Source organism: Ochlerotatus camptorhynchus, unplaced genomic scaffold, assembly GCF_037179485.1.
Source record: "Ochlerotatus camptorhynchus isolate MF236.1 unplaced genomic scaffold, CSIRO-AGI_Acam_v1.1 ptg000314l, whole genome shotgun sequence".
NCBI lineage: Eukaryota > Metazoa > Arthropoda > Insecta > Diptera > Culicidae > Ochlerotatus > Ochlerotatus camptorhynchus.
Window position 1 is genome coordinate 2,186,352 of NW_027040802.1, and position 21,614 is coordinate 2,207,965.

Sequence of the window (21,614 nt, forward strand, 5' to 3'; positions counted from 1 at the left end):
AAGTTTGGGAAAATTTCAATTAGAACCATTTAGAATCTGGGTAGATTCTACTCATCAGCATAAAACTAGTTTACCCAGATTTTGACAACTCCTTAGTGGCTACAAGACTGGGTACCATCAACATAGCGTGTGTTGCAGAAGAAACAATTGAATTTGTAAATAATGGCTTTAGCCGTCGATTTCTCGCGAATAAAAGCTCACTCATGAAAAATAATGACACCAACAGGTAGAGGAATTTTTCCTCTACCAGCTAGCATTGTTATTTTGGAGATTTTATTCGCGAGAAATTAACGGCTAAAGCCATTGTTTACAAACGCAATTACGCCCCTATGAAATGTTGGCACTGACATTACGGTTGCTATTTCGTCAAGTGAATCCGAGTATGTAGCTCTGAGCAGTGCTGCAAAATCTCGACAATACACGGCGATATTCAAAATTCTGCCTTGGTCACTCAATTGAGCCAACAGTCAACCATGTCAATTGTCAGTGGTAATTCAGTAACGAACATGTGCAGATTTGATTATTAGCGAAGAATCATATCAAGAAGACTGGCAACTGTGCCAGAATCTAAGCGAAAGATACAATAGCGCTGCGCTTGAGTAAAGGTGGAAGCAACGCTTAGAAAAATGAGCAAATACACACAAACAACGAAAATTGTATTAATAAAAATAATGCATTTTCAAATTAAAAGTTTCCCAAAATTAGTAGTTTTAACAGCAAAAATATTAAAAATAAAAGTAACCTTTTTAAATTGAAAGTTTTTCTTTTACTTTTGACTCGTGGTTTTAAAAGTACAAATTTTTAAAACAAAAGTTGTACAATTGTCAAAAATATCCCTTCAGCGATGTTTTACTGGCTGCACTGACGTCTCATATGCCGCCTTTTCTGCTAATCTGGCCGCTTTGAACATGACATCCAAATCAGAAGTTACAAAGAGAGTCATGATTATTTTGTGGGATACCAGAAACTGAACTTTTCTTCGTTGGATATTCCGAAATTGGCATTCCAAATCGAGTTCCAAATGGTAAGTACATTATTTACATTGTTATTTTATTGTATTTTTAGATTCTTTTTTATATCAACCAGGACGATGTCAACCATAATAACGAGAATCCGTCACCAGTTGGTACATTCTGATGTTGCGGCATAGGATTTTATACGTCTGTAGCGCTCAGTGCTGGATTTATCGGATTACGAAATGTAAAACAATACCAAGCTTGCCTTGCCAGATTATGTGTTCCTCGTATCGACCTTCACTTGCCGGAATATCAATCTGTGTCGCTCCGTGAATCTCGTTGCAAAACGCTTAATTAGTTTTAAAGAAAATACGTAATAAACAAATATATTTTTTGAAGTTTTTACTAATTTTCAAAACCTAAAATTAAATATTATTTAGAATTTAAAATGAATACAAGATGTTATTATGGTGAAAATGCGTACTTTTAATTTTTAAAATTTTGTTTTTCCTATCCAAAATGTTACTTATTGTTTAAACTATATCATATTTTCAAATGAAAACTTTGTTTTGAATTGAAAAAAACCCAATTTTAATGCCATCACTGCCGTGCTTTTAATTTGACAGTAATACAATTTATTTTGAAAGTTTTAGCTTTTAAATGTAGTGAGCGGCCAACTTTTGATTTAACAGTTGGCTGACTTTTGTTTTGAAAGCTATCCGCTTTCTACCAAAAAGAACCAATGCAAACTTTTAATTCTACCAACGGATTTTTTAATTCTAGCAACGATTTTTCTTTCTGTGTACAGAAACCTTTCTTCTGAGGATGTAATCTTTGCTATCAAATTCGTTCGAAGTATTTACCTTTGAGTGGCAGATGACGCAATTGTACCTGTCTCATAGCGTTCGTATGAGAAAATGGAAGAGTTGCCAGTTTTCTTGATTTGATGTCTTCGTTATTAGCTAAATTTGAAACGAAATGGGTTGAGCAAAACAGTTAACTGCTTGGATAACAATAATGTGACTCAGAATGCACGAAATTACACTTTTTGTTACCAGCTGAATCTTTGTCATTGACGAAAAATGAATGAGATTTTGACAAAGGTTTTTTTGAGGATCAAGTCTATCATTGACTATGTGAAAAACAATTTTGTCAATATCGCGCAAAAGTCGCTGACAATGACAAATCTCAGCACTGGCTCTGAGTGCGGCTACCACCAACAAACCGTCATGAATGATAATACAAATTACAAAGAAATTTCTGATCAAAGCATAAAACTGACATCGCGGAAAATATTTATCCTAGCCACGAACACACGTAAAAAATGTATGAGTTGATTCGTGTCTAATCTATTTCGGACAAATTATTTTTATCTAGATAAAACAAGCCGTAGATTTGACAGATGGGATCGCTGCACATTTGAATCGGCCGTTATGGATTCTCGATCAAGAGTTAAGTTTAAGTTTTATGTCGGTTTGTCGGTGCCGCTACTGCAGAATCCCTGTGGTTAGCTAGAGTGCCTGAAGACATGAAGGCCAACCAAGGATCCTGAAACACCTGTAAACATATTCGAGGACAACAGAGGCTGTATTGGAATGGCAAAAAACTTGGAGACGAAACGTAGCAAACACAATGATGTTAAATACCATTATTCATCGGGGATCACAATGCCGAAGGATGAATTCAAGTGGAAGCTGCCTGCCTGACAATGCAAGAACAATTAGCTGACATCTTCACCAAGCCGTTGGACTCGAGGTTGGACTCTGGTCGATTTCAAGAACTACGGAGAAGTCTAGGTGTTACAAAACATTTCCGTAGTTCGGTTTTCCGCAACTCTACTGTAATTATATTTAGCTTTAGTTTTACATTCTGGTATAACAATTATGAAATTAGACTTACAAATTAGTTTTCTAACAGTAACAATTCGGTTAGAGAGAATTTCAAGCCAATTATTTAGTTTTGAGGTTAGGTTATCTAATGATGAGATAGGTCAAATTATTTATGTAGTATTTTAAAAGCTGCAGTTGAATACTCACGTTCGCGTACGATTTTCACTAAGTTTAAACTAATTCTATTGGTGCTTCCAACAGAATATTTTATCTGTAATTAACCACTTTGTCAAGCAGTTTTGGCGTGACTTTCTACCAGCGATTTCACAAAACTGGACCAACAAATTTCTATTTTTTTATGAAACGCACAAATTTTGGCTACTTTTCTTGAGGTTCTAGAAGAAAAAATCTCAAAATAATGTTTTATTTCAAAGTTCGAGTGGTAGTAAACGTCATTTTAAGTGCTCGAATAAAGTGGTTAATTACACGCGTTCTTCTGTTTACATCGGTTCGCTATCGAAAATATTCGACGTTCGTTCGAGCTGAGTCGATGCTGAAGCAATCAAAAGGGCCTATCGTCCAAATTTCGCAACACTAGGGCTACACGATTGAAGGAACCTGGACGCCAGAAGCTCGACCAGAAGCAATCGTCAAATTTCATCTCAGTAGTCCTGCTTCTCGTCCTGCTTATTTGACTTTTCAGTTGCTCAAACTGCTCTTCAAATAAATCACACATTAATTAACCCCTTCATTCAAGCAGTTAAAATGCCGTTTACTACCACTCGAACTTTGAAATGAAACATTATTTTGAGATTTTTTCTTCTAGAGCCACGAGAAAAGTAGCCAACATTTGTGTGTTTCATAAAAAAATAGAAATTAGTTGGTAAAGTTTTGTGAAAAATCGCTGGTAGAAAGTCACGCCAAAACTGCTTGACAAAGTGGTCAATTAATACTTTTTAATGCTCTATTCTTCGCTGCACACAGCGTAAATATTTACAATTTTTCGATAAAACTCAGGTAATCATGACAGATCCTGACGCAGTTGGTCTCATTTTTTCATTCGAGCTGTTTTCAAAGATCAATATGTCACGATTACCTGGGATTTGTCAGTCATGTAAATATTTACACGTTGTGCATTGAATAATATTTACTCTTAACACACAGGCACACCTACTTGAGTCACATCGACTACCTTGGCTCCTAGAACTGCACTCACACAGCCACGCTAGAACACCTTTCCCGTCGCTCGATGACATTTTTTTTTATTTACCGTTGCAAAGTGGTGTTTGTTTCAGTCTTTCAGCACAGGTTCTTCTCCGTTCTCCCCCGTTGGAGGGAAGGCGACGGATGGATCGAAAACTCGAAAGTGCATAGTGTGTTCAGTCGCAGTCGTGATCTCAGCTCGAGTGTGTTGTTGTTTCGGTATTTCGTGCGATTGTATCGAAATTTTCTGTGTTCATTTGCAAAAAATAACTCACCTGAACTTTGTGTTATGTCGAAGATCATAGTGAGCTGTGAAAATTTAATGCGGTGATACGTTAACGAACAGAACAAGAGTAGGTACTCGCATCAATGCACTGATAAGTGGGTTTAAATCCGGTGGGTGATACATTATTCATTGTACAGAGGCTTCTCTTTCTGGGCTGCCTTTTTTTTTTTATTCGACATCGAACCACGCAAGCGTAAGCTAATCAGCCTCCCGTACCCGTATACCTTTTTGTTTCCCGTCACATACACAATTGCAATTATTTTTTACCTGGCGGCCTCTTCTGGTACTGTGCTTGGGATGGTGGATAAGTGAGCTGCAAAGACCGTCTGACTCTGCTGCTGGTGTGTACACAAAGTAGGCGCTGGGTGTACTTGTTGCTCGCGCAGATTTGGAGAAAAAAGGGTTGGTTACCCTGCAACGCAGAGCACAGCAAGCCGCGGTGGGCCTATATATCGTCATCATTACCATGGTTGCATAAACAGGTTTTAACCGTTCCCGTGCCTGCCTAGGTATTCTAGTTGTGCGCCAGTGTGAGTGCATGTGGGTCTTTCTTGAAAGTGACGGGAGAAGTTCAATTCAAAGCCTACTTTCTTGCCCGATCCCGACCGATGGACCGACCGACCTTACGGTTGCTAGTGTAGTTAGTATTTATCTAAATGGATCACTGAAGCCACGGCATGGCATACTTGACCGGAATGTGGTTTGAGGAATTTGCTCTAAGTCCCCGCATCCCTGGATGAGGTGCTTTTGTAGTTGAACGATAATCAAGCAGCGAGAAAAAAAAAGAAGGTGCGAGTGTGCTCCGGGAAGTGAAAGGTCAAGTCGTGTTGGAGAAATCCAGAAAACGGGTTAAGGAGATCAACTACCAAAAGTGTCCAAAAGAAGCAAACGGAGCAGAAAGACGAATTTGTTTATCTTGTTTATAGTGTGTGTTGTTCTGTGTTGGATTCCTGACCTGATGTGATTCGGAGAAGAGTGGAAGGTGCGGACGAATCGAAGTAAACGTAACAGGTGCGATATCTGACTGAACTACTACTGAGAGCAGTGCACGATTGAGAAGACAAGGAAGCGACGAAGAATAGCAAAAAAAAGAAGCATACCTACACTTTTAATCCGGAAAATGAATTCTAAAGTGCTGGATGATGGAGCACTATTCGTCGTAGTTGGTGAAGTAAAGTAGCGGTTAATTGTCGGAAAATAGTTCGCCGTGCGAGGAGATTAGCTTTGTACGTCGTTCAGCTGGAATGGAATGTTAATGGTAAGGGCCAATTTACTTTCTACGGTTAAGGTATTGACTGGGTGGTTCGGTTGCAGTAGTGGGGGATTTGTGGGGTCATTTCGGTCACGAGGGGAATGACTCGTTCAGATAGTCTTAAATTTGAACATTCAGTAAGTAATTTCACGTCTTAAAACTTACTTATATGTTGTTCATCAGAGATGCGCAAAATATATCAAAACGGCCAGCATTTAAGGGGCAAGATGATTCAGAAAAATTTAAACACGATGCTTCAAAATCCAATTAATCAAACACATTCCTTGATTCGTGTGCCATTCTGGATGCTAAATGAGAACCTCCTTTATCAAACTATGTGAGACAAATAGCGCAAAATCTGTTTATAAAGCTGTGGCTATCAACAGAGAAAGTCGATGAAGAGAATCGATCAAAATCACTTACACACCTTTTCTTCTAACTCCCTCATGTTAGCTTGCGCCTGAAACAACACACTCAATGGGAAATTCATTTGCAGTCGGGTTATTCGCTGTTCCATCCAAGTAATCCCGATGTTCCATTCAAGTAATCGCAGCAACCTACAGCTGCGACCGAGATGGAAAAATTAGTGATTCGTATGTATAGTTAGAAGCACTCAAACTTTCTTTATTCTTTGAGAAGAACACTTCAGTTGGCGACGAGGATTTTTCTGGAAGCTCACAAGTTCAAGAAATTCCAGAATCGAACCGAGGAAGGATGGCGGCGACAAACGAAGAATTCCAAGCAGCGATTTTGCAGCTTCTCCAGCGGTTGGCCGTTCCACAAGCAACGAACCCAGAGCAAGTTTTGGAATCCCTGTCGACGAACATCAGCGAGTTCCGCTTCGATCCGGAGAACGGCACCACATTCGAAAAATGGTTTGCCCGTTACTCGGATTTGTTTGAAAGCGACGCACAAAGTCTGGACGACGCAGCAAAAACGTCTGCAATGCTTCACGCTTCCGATGCATACCTGCAAGTGGAAGTAGATGAAGAATCGAAGAAGCTCCTCACCATAAACACGCATCGAGGCCTCTTCCAATTCAACCGGCTCGCTCCAGGGGTGAAGTCAGCGCCTGGAACATTCCAAAGACTGGTTGACAGCATGATAGCCGACATTCCTGGTGTTCGGTCGTTTCTCGACGACGCTATCATCTTCGGAAGAACCTGGGAGGAACACAAGGCGTCACTAGACAAGCTACTACAACGTCTAAGGGAAAATGGGTGTTCCATGTCAAGCTGGAAAAGTGCCATTTCTTCCAGACCGAAATCAGATATTTGGGGCATATCGTCGATCGAAACGGCATCCGTCCGGATCCAGAGAAGCTTCAAGCCATCGCCTCTATTCCGGCACCCACCAATGTTTCCGAAATGCGATCGTTCCTGGGAGCCGTTAATTTCTACGGTAGATTCGTGCGCAACATCCATGAACTTCGTCATCCTCTCGACCAATTACTCAAGAAGGATTCGAAGTGGCAGTGGAATTCCGATTGCCAACGATCTTTTGAGCAATTCAAGCAAGTCCTGCAGTCCGATATGTTGCTGACGTATTACGACCCGAAGTTACCAATCATCGTAGCAGCGGACGCCTCCAGCACGGGCATCGGTGCAGTCATCTTCCATGAATTTTCGAATGGACATCTGAAGGCAATCCAGCGCGAGATCCCTCACTCCAGCGGAGAAAGGTTACGGGCAGCCGGAAAAAGAAGCACTTGCACTAATATATGCGGTAACGAAGTTTCACAAGTACCTCCTTGGGCGCAGATTCACTCTGCTCACGGATCACAAACCGCTGTTATCAATCTTTGGATCGAAGAAGGGCATTCCTTTGCACACCACAAATCGACTTCCACGATGGGCATTGATGCTTCTCAACTACGACTTCGACATTCGGAACGTGTCTACCAACGACTTTGGATGCGCCGATATGCTGTCAAGACTCATCGACCGTTCTAAGCAGCAAGAAGAGGAGTACGTTGTAGCAGCGATATCCCTAGAAAAAGACATTGTGAGCATTATTCAAAACACTATCGAGCAGGTACCAGTTTCGTTCGCAGACATCAAAAGTGCAACACAGGCAGATGAACCACTACAAGCGGTGCTGCAGTTCATTCGTGAGGGTTGGCCAAACGATGCACGATCAGTCGAAGATCCAGAGATTCGAGTCTACTTCAACAGGCGGGAGTCGCTCACCAACGTCGATGGCTGTATACTGTTCCACGACAGGGTAGTCGTTCCGAGCAAGTTCAGAAGGCAAATCCTGAAGCAGTTTCATCGCGGACATCCCGGCATGGTACGAATGAAGTCTATTGCACGCAGTTTCGTTTACTGGCCCGGAGTCGACAACGACATCGAGAATTTCGTCCGGCAATGCACTCCCTGCTGCACTGCTGGAAAAGCACCAGTCAAAACAACGCTTGAATCGTGGCCCATCCCTGATAAGCCGTGGACGGCGTATTTTTCCTGGTAGTTGTCGACCCGTACACCAAATGGCCCGAAGTATACGCAACTAAAATCACAACGACAAGAACAACAATCAAGCTACTTACTCAAACGTTCGCCACATTTGGCGTGCCAGAAACCATCGTCTCAGATAATGGTACCCAGTTCACCAGCTACGAGTTCAAGAATTTCTGTGTGAATTAAAGCATTCACCACGTTCGCACAGTACCATTCCATCCTTAATCAAATGGGTTAGCAGAACGGTTCGTGGACACCTTGAAGCGCACTCTTCGGAAGATTCAATCGGGAGGAGACACACTGGAGGAAGCATTGCAGACGTTTTTGCAAGTTTACAGGTCAACACCAACAACGGCTGACCTAGGTGAAAAGTCTCCTGCAGAAATAATGTTCGGACGACCGGTCCGCACAGTTTCTTCAATGCTACTACCGCAACACAACGGTACATCAGCAGCACAACCGAAAGCAGATGAGCAAAACAAGCGTTTCAACAAGAAGCATGGAGCGATTTCGAGGCAGTTCGTTCCGAGTGATGCTGTATATGCTCAAGTCCATCAAGCAAATTCCTGGAAATGGCAGGCTGCCACAGTAATCGAGCGTGTCGGAAAAGTCAACTACAACGTTTTCCTGGAGGATAATCAGCGGCTCATCCGTTCTCATGCCAATCAACTGAAGCAACGTGCGGTCGAATCTGGTCCAGATCCTAGTCCAAGCCAAGGTCCTAGTCTGTTATCGGTATTCTTCGACGGTTTTGGCCTAGACGTACCATCTGTTCCAGCAACGATACCGGCTGCAGTGCCCGACGAACTTGGTCCAGTTGATGAAGAGCTTGGAAGTGATGAGGCGGAGTATTTTTCGGATGCTAGTGAGGTAGACAATCCACCACAGCAAGATCCAGTACCAGTTCCGCCAGCAACAAGGGAACATACCAGCTAGATTCGAGGAGTACTGGATGAATTAAGAGGGGAGATGTTCCATCCAAGTAATCACGATGTTCCATTCAAGTAATCGCAGCAACCTACAGCTGCGACCGAGATGGAAAAATTAGTGATTCGAAGTGTAGATGTCAACCTGAATAAACGTATAGTTATAAGCACTCAAACTTTCTTTATTCTTTGAGAAGAACACTTCATCCGTCAAAGAGAATTTCGATGAAGAGAATCGATCAACAATGATAGGCCCTTTTCTTGTGTTGCGCAAGAACTCTCGCGTCACTTTTAAAATAGACCAATCTACATTGATCGACTCGCTGAACACGTTTTTCGAGCCGAGTTATTAATGAAAGAGAGAATCGATGGAGAGAACCGATCAATGTAGATTGGTCTATATGAAAAGTAACGCGATCAATTAACAACTGTGGAAATGCTCAAAGAGCAATAAGTTGAAAGCCGGCGCAAAGTCCCAGTGGGGACGTAATAGCCTTAAAAAGAAGAAGAAGATCGTCTTCTTCTATAAGAAAAACTACAAGGGACAACCCTATGGGGTTGTACGCAATTGTGACGTAGGACTACGTGGTCTTATATAATAAATATTATTTGTTAACTGCAGCAGGAGCTTGGGTTTTGTGTAGGAATAGGAACTTGAGCAGGGTTCTCTCTGTTTATACTCTTTAGTATGACGCGTTTGACATAGATGGCCCACAGCGACTCACGAAAAGCTACTGATTCCGATCAATAGCGGAGCGGCTTCTTCTTTCTTCTATGGATGCTCATGTGGGCTGCAGCTCGCTGCTTGCAGGCGGCCTTTCGTTGTGATCTGGAGAACACCACCACTCATCACACGCGGTTATTGAATAAACACCGTTCGGTGAGACCGGATGGAATTAAACTTAGAAATCTGTGTTAGCGAAATCGCTTTTCGCAGGCAATCCGTGATAATTTTAATTATCATTTGCAACAGTTGCACATTCGTGCAAATTGATAAAGTCTTAAATTTACCAGATGCGTTGAAATATTTCTAATCGATTGTTGATAAAATGATTGAAATTGGTACAGGGGCAGCTGAGTTACTAACGTTCAAAATCTTTCATAATTTTGTTACATGTTCCATTTTCGGTTTTCACAAAGTGTACCCCCATATAGAAAATCACAGACGTAGTCCTACGTCAAAAAAACGTACCTCTTCTGTGATTCCACCGTCTACTAAACACACACAACTTCCACATGCTGCAACATCACAAGTTCTATTTCCACCCGGTTGATCTTGAAACACCTTGCCGTTGTTGTTGTTGTTGTTTGTTGTTGTCGTTCTGCTCAGCTGACCCATCTCCATATTTGTGCTGCGATGACTGCTACTATAGCGACAACAGCAAATGGAAGGAATGGAATCTAGAGACCAGCAAAAACTCACCCTCATCTCGTCGGTCGGTGGTGTGGAATTCCATCGAAATACAAGACCTACTTGCATTGACTTGAAACCGAACCACAACAACAACAACAACAACACACCTCGCTGTTGATCACGAGTAGGACGTCAGCACTGTCAGCGCACCTTCTTTGGCAAACGGAGAGCATATTTTTGCATGATTTTCTGCCACAAATGTGCCGTCTGAGATACTCCTGGTGAGACCCGTCATGAATGGTGTAAGTTGGTGCGGCGCAGTAGCCCTCCCCTATGATCATCTTCTTCGTTCACCGCAGTAAGCCGGTTGGCTGCACTCGGACGGACCGCCCGGTATTCAGGTAAGCGAATCGCTCGAGGGATCGATCAGTATTGTAATCGTTTTGATCTCTAGCTGCCGCCATGCCGCCAAGGTTAGGAGGAATCGCAGTGATGCTAACCATCCTCGCGGAATTGGACCGGGAAAACCAGTCTTCGACGACGGCATGTTTTTGCACTCTCTAAAATGCAAACCAGTTTCTTCCCCCTTCGTCAGACGGTGGCAACGACGACGACGACGACGACGTTCGAACACGTGAAGTGCAGTGTGGATGGAGACTTGGCGGACCACGTCGTGTGCTCCTGCTAATTGGAACTGGCAAGCGCTATTAGATATTCGATATTCGGGCGGAAAAATTGATTCATTGGGTGCGGAGTGAGCGGTGCAAAATTGGCAAAGTTCAAACGAATTAGTCATCGGTGCGGTGCGGAGGTGGGCAGTATTGCAATCGTGGGAAATGTTGAGTTTGTTGAAATTGATGCTGGCTGCTGAATGATTCAGAGGCAAGCTGTGGCAGGAAATGTAATCGGCGATTTATTCATAGGATCATTGACGATTAATTGATTCGTTGATTTCATCGTGGAAATTATAATAATGGAGGTATTCGAGCAGGACTACAAATCGATTAGACGTCGCATATCAGTCCCATATGGTTTTTCGTCAATTTTAAGATAACAACGTTATCCACTATCAATTCGACAGTGAGCATGCATAAGGGCGTAAACGTGATGATCGATTCTCTTCGTCGATTTTCTCTTTTGTTAATAACTCGCTAGATTTAACGTTTCTCGGTGCGTTTGCTGTTGCTTTCGAAAGCCAATACAACCTTTCACAACTCTGCATTGAATACATTCTAGAAAATTGTTTCGCTTAGCTGTAGCAATGCAAAGAGAAAATCGATCATCGCGTATACGCCCTTATGCATGCTCACTGTCCAATTGGCATCTACTTTTATATTACGTGTTAAAAGCACGGAAATTGATCATGGAAGTTGTTTAAACAACATCAAGTCTAGATAAACATTTCAAAAGGTCCTATCTGCATTGATCGATTCTCTTCATCGACTTTCTCTTTCGTCGATATTTCAGCTGCAAAACCTTTCCCTGTTGTATTTGACGTTTTAGAGGCTAGATAAGAACCTCCTTTATCAAACTATGTGGTAGAATTTGTTTGCATAGCAATGGTTATGGAAAGAGAAAGTCGATGAAGAGAATCGATCAAAGCAGATAGGACCATTTGAAATGTTCATCGAGAAGTCAGTTTGTCCCATTAAGCAAAGTAATCGCATTTCAGTCCCATCCTGAAATTCGATCGTCAAGTCAGAGGTCAAGTTTCAGTTCTTCTATTTGGATCGTCATATTTTTCACTGATATAACAAAACATGCAAGCTTCATTGTTAACTGATTTCAGCTTGAAAACATTATCAATTAATTTACTGTGATTTTTCGAATCTCGATTGCTTTTTTCGGAAGGAACGTATCAACTTTTGTGAACAATTCATTTGATCGTCAATTGTGCGTAACTGGTAACTCGCCTCCCTTAGCTTAGTCGGTAAAGGCGCAGCTGCAAAGCAAGACCATGCTGGAGGTGGCTGGGTTCAATTCCCGGTCCCGGAATTTTTCGGGTTGGATAATTTCTCGACTTCCCTGCGCATAGAAGTATGATTGGACTTGCCACACAATTATACCAATGCAAAAATGGTCCAGGCATCGAAAGCTCTCAATTAGCTGTGGAAGTGCATCTAGAATACTAAGTTTGAGAGCACTCAATAAGCTAATATTCGATAAGCAATAAGCTTGAAATGCGAAGAAGAATTGATTGATTGATTTATCTTTATTAGGGAGGCTTTCAGCCTGGGGCTGGTTCGCCTCCATTCGAAGAAGAAGAAGAAGAAGCTAACTCGCAACGCATACTAACACCACTATCAGGTAGGGGAAAATTTACCCTATATGATGGTAGTATCAGCTTGCGTGGGCGAGCTACCAGTTACGCCAAATCGACGATCAAATGCATTGTTTACAAATGCTAATACGTCCCTTCGAAAAAGTAATCGAGAAATGTTTATATGGAAATTGCACTTCGTAACTTCAACTGTCATTTTCTCAATGCCTACCTTTTCCATATGGGACTGATATGGGATTATAGACAGTATTGCTCCGCGCATACCAACAAGCGTATACATACTTTACCATACCTATCAGGCTAAGGCCTTGTTGTCCTCTGCTGTCCGAAGAAGTCGTCTCCACTCCACTCGATCCATGGCCACAGTTCGCCAGCCTCGTAGCCTGCGAAGGTCCGCAGGTCACCTTCTACTTGGTCGATGCGCCTTGCTCGCTGCGCGTCTCTTCTTCTTGTTCCTGTTTGGTCGCTTTCTATAACTCACTGGGTCGTCGCGTGGCATTCTTACGACGTGCCCAGCCCACCGTAGTCGCCCAATTTTTGCAATGTGGACGATGGATGGTTTTCCCAGCAGCTGGTGCAATTCGTGGTTCATTCGCCTCCTCCACGTTCCGTCATCCATCTGCACTCCACCGTAGATGGTACGCAACACCTTCCGTTCGAGAACACCGCGTTGGTCCTCCACGAGCATAGTCACGGTCTCGTGGCCGTAGAGGACCACCGGTCTAATTAGCGTCTTGTAGACAGTCAACTTCGTGCGGCGGCGAATTTTATTCGACCGAAGCGTCCTCCGGAGTCCAAAGTAGGCACGATTCCCTGCCATAATGCGTCTTTGAATTTCTCTGCTGGTATCATTTTCGGCGGTCACCAGTGAGCCCAAATACACGAACTCATCGACCAGCTCGATTTCGTCACCGTCAATCTGTCCGTCTAGTTTCAGCCTTCAGTGTGATGTACGTTTCCGCCATCGTCTCAAAGTTCCGTGCCATAATGTCAATGTCATCGGCGAAGCCAAGAAGCTGGATGGACTTCCTGAAGATCGTGCCACTCGTGTCTATCCCAGCTCTTCTGATCACACCTTCTAACGTGATGTTGAACAGCAGACACGAAAGTCCATCACCTTGCTGTAACCCTCTTCGAGATTCAAAGGGACTCGAGAGTGTCCCCGATACTTGAACAACGCACATCACTCGATCCATCGTCGCCTTGACCAATCGCGTCAGTTTATCCGAAAATCCGTACTCGTGCATAATCTGCCACAGCTGAGCTCGATCGATTGTGTCGTATGCGGATTTGAACTCGATGAACAAATGATGTGTGGGCACGTTGCATTCGCGGCATTTCTGCAGAACCTGCCGAATCGCGAAAATTTGGTCCGTGGTAGCGCGGTATTGCCCCACGAACTCTCTTGCAAATGGTGACAGACGGCGGCATAGAATTTGGGAGAGTACCTTGTAGGCGGCGCTCAGCAGTGTGATCGCACGGTAGTTGCAGCAATCCAACTTGTCGCCCTTTTTGTAGATTGGGCATCCACTCCTCCGGTACTATCTTCTCCTCCCAAATCTTGGCAAGTGTAGCGCTCTAGCCAGTGCTTCACCACCGTATTTTAATAGCTCACTTGGTAGTTGATCTACACCAGTTGCTTTGTTATTCTTCAGCCGACCGATCTCCTCCTCAACTTCTTGAAGATCAGGGGCCGGTAGCCTGTCTTCTTCTGCGCGTGCTCCAAGGTCTGTTGCCGTGCCACCTTCGTTTTCTGCTGCATCACCGTTGAGGTGCTCGTCATAGTACTGCTTCCCCCTCTCAATCACCTCACACTCGTTCGTGAGAAGGTTACCGTTCAAGTCCTTGTACATATCGACTAGCGGCACGTAGCCTTTGCGCGAACTATTTAGCTTCTCGTAGAACTTCCGTGCGTCGTTTACGCGGTACAGATTTTCCATCGCCTCGCGATCTCGGTCTTTCTGCTGACGCTTCTTCCTTCGGAAAACCGAGTTTTGTCTGTTCCGCGCTTGTCTGTATCGCTCCACATTCAATCTCGTGCGGTGTTGCATTCTGCTCCTCTACTAACAGTTTGCATTCGCCGTCAAACCAGTCATTTCTTCGGTCCGGGATTGCAGCACCAAGTGCCGCTGCAGCAGTACTACCTATGGCTGAATGGATGTCCCTCCAGCCATCTTCAAGAGTAGCTGCGCCAAGCTGCTCTTCCGCCGGTACTACAACTTCCATCTGCTGCGCGTAGTCCTGGGCAACTCCGGCGTCCCGTAGTTGCTCAATGTTGGGTCGCGGTGTTCGACTTCGACGGGTGTTATGCACCGTCGAGGGTTTTGATCGCATGCATACTGCAACTAGGTAGTGGTCCGAATCTATGTTCGCACTGCGGTGCGTGCGGACGTTGATAATGTCGGAGAAGAATTTCCCGTCGATTAGAACGTGATCGATTTGGTTTTCTGTGTGTTAGTCAGGTGATCTCCACGTGGCTTTGTGGATATCCTTGCGGGGGAAAAAGGTACTTCGAACTACCATACCCCGAGAGGCTGCAAAGTTCACGCATCGTTGGCCGTTGTCGTTCGCCGATTGCCGGTCTATACATTGCCTCCCGTCCTACCTCCTGAGCGTTCATGTCGCCGGTGACGATTTTGACGTCCCGTTGCGAACAGCCGTCGTACACCTGCTCCAGCTGTTCAGAGTCCCACGCTGGCACTAGGACGGTGATCAGCCGCTCCTAACATGGAGAACAGACGCCGTTTTGAGCCGCACCTCCATGGTGAACAGACGCTCGGGTTTGGTGAAGCATTTCCTCTATCACCGTACTTTGGTTAACGCGCCAGTGTTCGCGTCGCACCTCTTCACTTTGCTATTACCGGACTGGCAACATTGCCCAGGCTACGCCACCCAGCTGTGTCCATGTTTGGTGAAATTTGAGCAATATTTGGATTTTTTTGTTAAGCAAATGAATAGGATCGTTCCGTTTCCCATACATTTTGCCATACAAAAATTGAAATTCTAATTGTTGCTGCGTCCCACCAAAACTATGTGAGATCCTTGTATGGCCTGTCCTAAGACGAGAAACCACCTTCTGGTCCCGTAGTTTCGACATATCCGTCCATTTGCTCGTCGTTACTTTGATTCTTCGGATGAAGAGAGATTGGGATTGGCTCCACTCTGCTACCCAGGCTTCCCGCATTTGGCTGACTATCCATCCTGTAGTGGCACTTCGTCGGTGTAACGGGGGCCAGCTGGTCCAGATCGTGCCAGGCTGTCGGCTTCGCTGTTTCCTGGGATACCGCAGTGCCCAGGGATCCAGGAAAACACCGTGCTCGGAGGTGTGGCGAATCGGATAGGACCAGTATGGGCCGGTCCGAGGGTGTTGTAACGGCAACAAAGATGGCCGCAGCTTCGGCGGAGAAAACCGAGCATTGTGGCGCTAGGCTGCTACTCATCGGTGCTGAAATTCCGGCTACTCCAATTCCGACCCCGGCTTGCGAAAGCGATCCGTCCGTGTATATGTGGGCATAGGTTGGGTAGTCCGAGCCTAGCAGTTCGGCTACTGTTCTCTTCAGCGCTGCAGAGTTATGTCCAGCCTTGAACCTGCTCTTTATCCGACTCTCGATTTTTGGTGGAGGTTTGCGCCAACTTTTGTCTCCGTACCAGTGGAGCTTGGCCACTGGGGGAGCTCCGAATTGTCAGTCATGCGGAGGAGTCTGTTCCCCTCATCGAGGAGAAAGATACTGTCATTTCCGGAGGTCATTGCGGTAAAGGCAGCGGCTTTCGTTGCAATTGTTGCGGTTATACGATGGCGGAAGGGCAGAATACCCGCTTCGATGCATGCGGCCTCGGCGGGCGTTGACGGAAGAAGACCGGAGACAATCCGAACGTAGGTGTTAAAAGTTGGTGCTAGTATCTGCACGAGCTTTTCGGTGGCGATGCACGTCATCTCAAGACCGTACAGTAGGCGACTATCGATGACGGCTCTTGCAACCCGGAAACGAGTGTCGCGATTGTTAGACCGGTGTGGGCGAGAGATAGTGCGGATCAAGTTGATCCTACTGCGGCAGTTGTTCTTGATCGCCTTAAAGTGCTGCTCGAAGTTGAGGGATCAGTCAGCAAGTACCCCCAGAATACGGACCGTCTTCAGTGGTATGGGCTGGCTTTGAACTTTAATAGGTGGCCCGCTGACACGGTGCAGGGATGGACACACGTGGCACCTGACGCTTTTGGTGACCGAAAGCTGGAACCCTACCTGATCCTGTTACGTGCTGCTGTTGAGCCGGTAGTTACGATAAGTACACCGAAAACTCCGTTCATGGCCACAAGGAAGAGGGTAATGGCGATAACTGAACTTTGTGGGACGCCCTTCTCTTCTCTGAAAAGCTCGGACCTCGTGTTGCCAACTGCGACTCTGAAAGAGCGATCGGTCAGGAAATTTTTGATGAAGTGGACCATGGTTCCACACAGCCCCCAGTTGACAAGCTGCTCTAATACGAGGGGCGTCCACGTCCTGTTGAAGGCCTTCGATATATCCAGTTCAAGGAAATGCTTTAGCCTCCTGTTGACCATGCGCTCCAGGACCTTGGCCATACAGCATGTCAAAGCTATTGGCAGGAACTTGCTAACTTCACGGGTTGTTTCATTGGCTTTTGGACTGGGAATGACTAAGCTCTCTTTCCACGACGCTGGATACGAGTTGGTGAGCCAGAGCTTGTTGAAAAGCTCCAGCACCCGTAGCTGGCCTGGCTTTGGTTACCTCTTGAGTAGAGGGTACCCGATTTCGTCGGGACCCGCCGACTTTCCGTTGTTGCAGCGGAGGGCATGCTGCAATTCCTGCCAGGAGAATGCCTGGTTGATGTCCGAGTTTCCAGCGTCAGAAGAAACAGAGAAACTCGATGGCTGCGAGATCGGTGAAGTACGAGCCGTTAATCTGTACGTGGAGCGGTGTCATGCGCCGTTTCCCACTGGGGGCGTTGACTTGCCTCCATCGGCCGAAGACTGTGACGAATTCATTCCTTCCAGAAAGTCCATCCAGCTGGTTCGTTTGGCGACACGGATTTCTTGCCGGCATTGATTGTGCGGCTCATGGTAGTGACGGAGAGTGTCCTCGCGGTCGGGATGTCCGATAGGAAGGCGCGTTACACGGCGAAGTGCTTTATGCCGGGCTTTACCGGCTTTCCTCGTATCTTCATTCCACCAGCGTAGCGCTTTTCACCACGGAACGCTGCTGGTCTTTGGGATGGTTACTGTTGCTGCTTCATATACCACTTCTGAAAAGTCTTCAATGCTGTTCGGATTACGTTGTAGTAACAAGGACTGAAAGGCTTCACCATAGCTATCCCAGTCCGCTTGTTCATAGCGCCATCGGGGCCTCCGTGTGGCCATCGGGAAGATGGCGCTGCACTGGCAAAGCAGCGGGTGACAGCAGAGATGGCAGAAGTGTGCCACCCGTTAAAGTATGTAAGTTAAAGTATTTAGATGAACGCGTCATTGGGACGGTACTAATGGATGTTTTTGGTCGCTATTGAAAATTTAGTCGATTGTTGAATTTATGTATGGGCCCAAATTAGGGGCATTTAGGCCGACATTACATCCATTTCCCCTATAATGGTTAAACATTCCAAATAGTATTTAAAACATAAATAACCAAATGAAGCTCTTGTATTTATTTTAATGATTTTTCACTAAACAACTTTTGAATCAGAGTTGGTTGAAAATGCTTTCTAACATGAAGCTTTAGTGTGATAATTTATTAGCTAGAGAATGGTCTTAGTGAAGAGAGTAGGTAGATAGTTCCGTTAGAGTACGGCAGTATGAAAATTGAATAGAAGTCGCTAGACTTCTAATGAATGAGAGAATTGAATGGCCTTCGCTCATTTTAAACTTCTATTCAATTTTCATACTGCCGTACTCTAACGGAACTATCTACCTACCCTCTTCTAAGACCATTCTCTAGCCAGGCATGGAAAATCATTTGCATTCATTTTATACATTCATTTACATTCATTTGCCTCTAACTTTTTTCATCAACAGCATTCCGCAAGATTATGTATAGAGCTTTTGTAGGTTTTGTTATTAGCTACAAGTTTTGGTCATAACTCAAATCTGTATCTCTTATGCATCATGATCTAGAGCGGGCAGAACTTGTTACTGTTTTTCAGTGAATGTAAAATACATTCCCTGAAAACAGCAGTGGCTTCTGTTCGCTCTGGTTCGTCATGCATAAGAGATACGGTTTTGACTTGTTAACAAAAGTTGTAGCTAATAACAAAACCTACAAAAGCTATATACATCATTTTGTGGAATGCTGTTAGAAAAAAGTTAGAGGCAAATGAATGTAAATGAATGCAAATGATTTTCCATGCCTGTCTCTAGCTAAAGGGTGTCCACGATGAAATTGCCACACTATGAAATTGCTCTAACTTTTTAACCGTTGGGTAGAATTTAATGAAAATTTGGGTGGATTTAGTTCATAGTGCATTATTTACATCCTGCAAGTTTTAAAGTCCTGTGATCAAAACTCGCGGAAATGGAGTCGAAAGAACAGCTCGTGCGTGATAAAATCTTGCGCATTCATCACGATAACAAGGATCTCTCGCATCGTTCCATCGCTAAAACGTTGGTAATCGCGAATTCCACGGTGTCGCGAGTGATTAAGCGGTTCGAGGAACGGTTGACAACCGATCGGAAGCCCAGAAGTGAAGGAAAAAGTATTCCGTACAACACCAAAAATCACAACCGCGTAGTTGGGGCCTTCAACCGAAATCCGAACGCCTCCGTTAGGGATGTGGCTAAGAAGCTGCACCTAAGCCGAAGTTTTGTCCAGAAGGCCAAAACTAAGGCTGGGCTTCGAACGTTCAAGGTACAAAAGGCCCCTAATCGCGACGAGAAGCTGAACAAGTCCGCCAAAACCCGTGCCAGGAAGTTGTACCTCAACATGCTGACGAAAGTTGAATGCTGCATCATGGACGACGAAACATATGTGAAGGCCGACTTCAAACAGATCCCCGGCAACCTGTTTTTCACGGCCAAGGATAAGTTCAGCGTTCCGGAGCATGTCCGCACTCAGAAGATGTCCAAATTTGCGAAGAAATTCCTGGTTTGGCAAGCCATCTGCACGTGCGGGAAGCGGAGTGCACCTTTCGTGACCCAGGACACGATGAACGGACAGGTGTACATAAAAGAGTGCCTCCAGAAGCGGCTGCTTCCTCTCCTGAAGGCCCACAACGTCCCAACAATCTTGTGGCCGGATTTGGCCTCATGCCACTACTCCAAGGACGTGCTGAAGTGGTATGCGGACAATAAGGTCAATTTCGTGCCGAAAATGTTCAACCCTCCCAACACTCCGGAGCTCCGCCCCATCGAGAAGTACTAGGCGATTATGAAGCAGCACCTTCTTAAACGACCTAAGGTAGTGAAGACAGTCGAGGAACTGAAGAAAGTATGGGTTTACATGCAAAAAACGGTTGATTCACAGGTTGTGCAGAATTTTATGGCCGGGGTTAAGGCCAAGGTGCGGGCATTTGCGTATGGACTGTAAATAAAATACGAGTAAAATGGTAAAATGAAGTTTAATAGTTATTTCTCAATCCCTGAAAATTTGATGGCAATCGGATGAAAACTCGAATGTTGCGAATCAATTTTGTGTGTGGCAATTTCATCGTGGACACCCTTTAATAAATTATCACACTAAAGCTTCATGTTAGATAGAATTTCCAACCAGCTCTGAAAATCGCAAACTTCGTGTATGAAGTAACATAAAAACACTTTGAAAGGAACTTTTGAATCATGGAAGGAAGCTTCAAAGAATTGCTAGAAAATAGCTGTAAAATTTGAAACACTTATCAAAATATTACTTGCAATGGATAGATATCGAGTAAACTAGAAAATTAGGTGTATTTTTCAACCGATTCGAGTATGAATATGGCATTAAATCTGGTTTTGAAAGTTGGTGCACAGGTAAAAAGTGAGGTTACGGCACGCCACTGGTTAAAAATCTAACACTGCTTCTTGACCCCAAGCTCGGACTATGGATTCTAAATTTGGCCTAGCGCATTGAAACGCCATTGAATTCACTTCGGCCTATCGGATGAAGATCAAAATTGATTCGGTCGGAGCGCTTCTTTTGTTTTTGAGAAAAATCAGTGTAAACATTCATATCACGCGATCTCATTTACTTCGTCTGGTAGCTATTGAGCTAAAGTATCGTACCAAACGCATAATTTACTTATCAACTCTGAAACAATGGATTTAATTCGAGCAGAAACGATAGGCCCAAAATGGGCGGTTAGGCCGAAGTACTGCTCTGTCCAAAGGTTAATCAACTCTGCACACCGCAATATGTGCCGAATGTTTAGGCTGTGCCGAAGCCTGCCAATCAAGTATCCCATGAGTTTGGCAACACTGAATGACTTTTGTGATTGTTTTTTTGTGATTGTGCGAGAAAAAAAAAGCGTGCTGCAGTACGGAAATTCTATCCGAATAAGAAAACTGGGCAAAGTAAACCAACTCTGTTTCAAAATTCGGACCGTTTATCACCAGCAAAAGACTGATTGTAGCGGAAGCTGGTTCCGAAGCCTAACTCCGGCGGATCCTCATAAATCCGGAAACGCTCATCAACCACGAGTACATCATGACCATAGTTCGAGATTCTGGTTGATTGCGGCAAGCTGGACGTGGTTCTTCGTGCGTGGCGTTGATTATGAAGCAGTATGACAACGATGGCAACTGTGAAGCGGCGGTGGAACTGTTCAATCAGCTGCAAGCGGAGGGCGACTACTTGAAGATTAGCGGGGATTTTGCAATGTGGTTCTGTTGTATGCCAAGGGAAAAGTTTGAAAGGCTTAAGGATCGGGTTCAGGTTGTCAAAATTCACTTAATTTGTTTTACAGAAATTAATAAATTGTCTAAGAATGTACCATTGGGTATCATAATATTTATTGAAATAATCCTGATTATTTAAACAAGGTGAGTGACTAGCGGTGCCGTAGATCGCTCATCCGGAAGGAAGGTACCTGATTTGTATGACGCTATGTATCTGGCCAGCCTGTGGAATTGACCCATGTGAACCGTGATTACCGATA

General features: G+C 44.5%; 1 protein-coding gene across 1 annotated transcript in view; it reads left to right on the forward strand.

The window, feature by feature from the left end:
• The first annotated feature begins 4,180 nt into the window (after positions 1-4,180).
• Positions 4,181-21,614, forward strand: part of LOC135707571 (protein phosphatase 1 regulatory subunit 16A-like) — a 354,713-nt gene continuing 337,279 nt past the window's right edge. The window contains exons 1-2 of the mRNA XM_065229442.1: positions 4,181-4,341; positions 4,784-5,532. The gene's annotated coding sequence lies outside the window, so the exon portion shown is untranslated. The remainder of the gene's footprint in view (positions 4,342-4,783; positions 5,533-21,614) is intronic.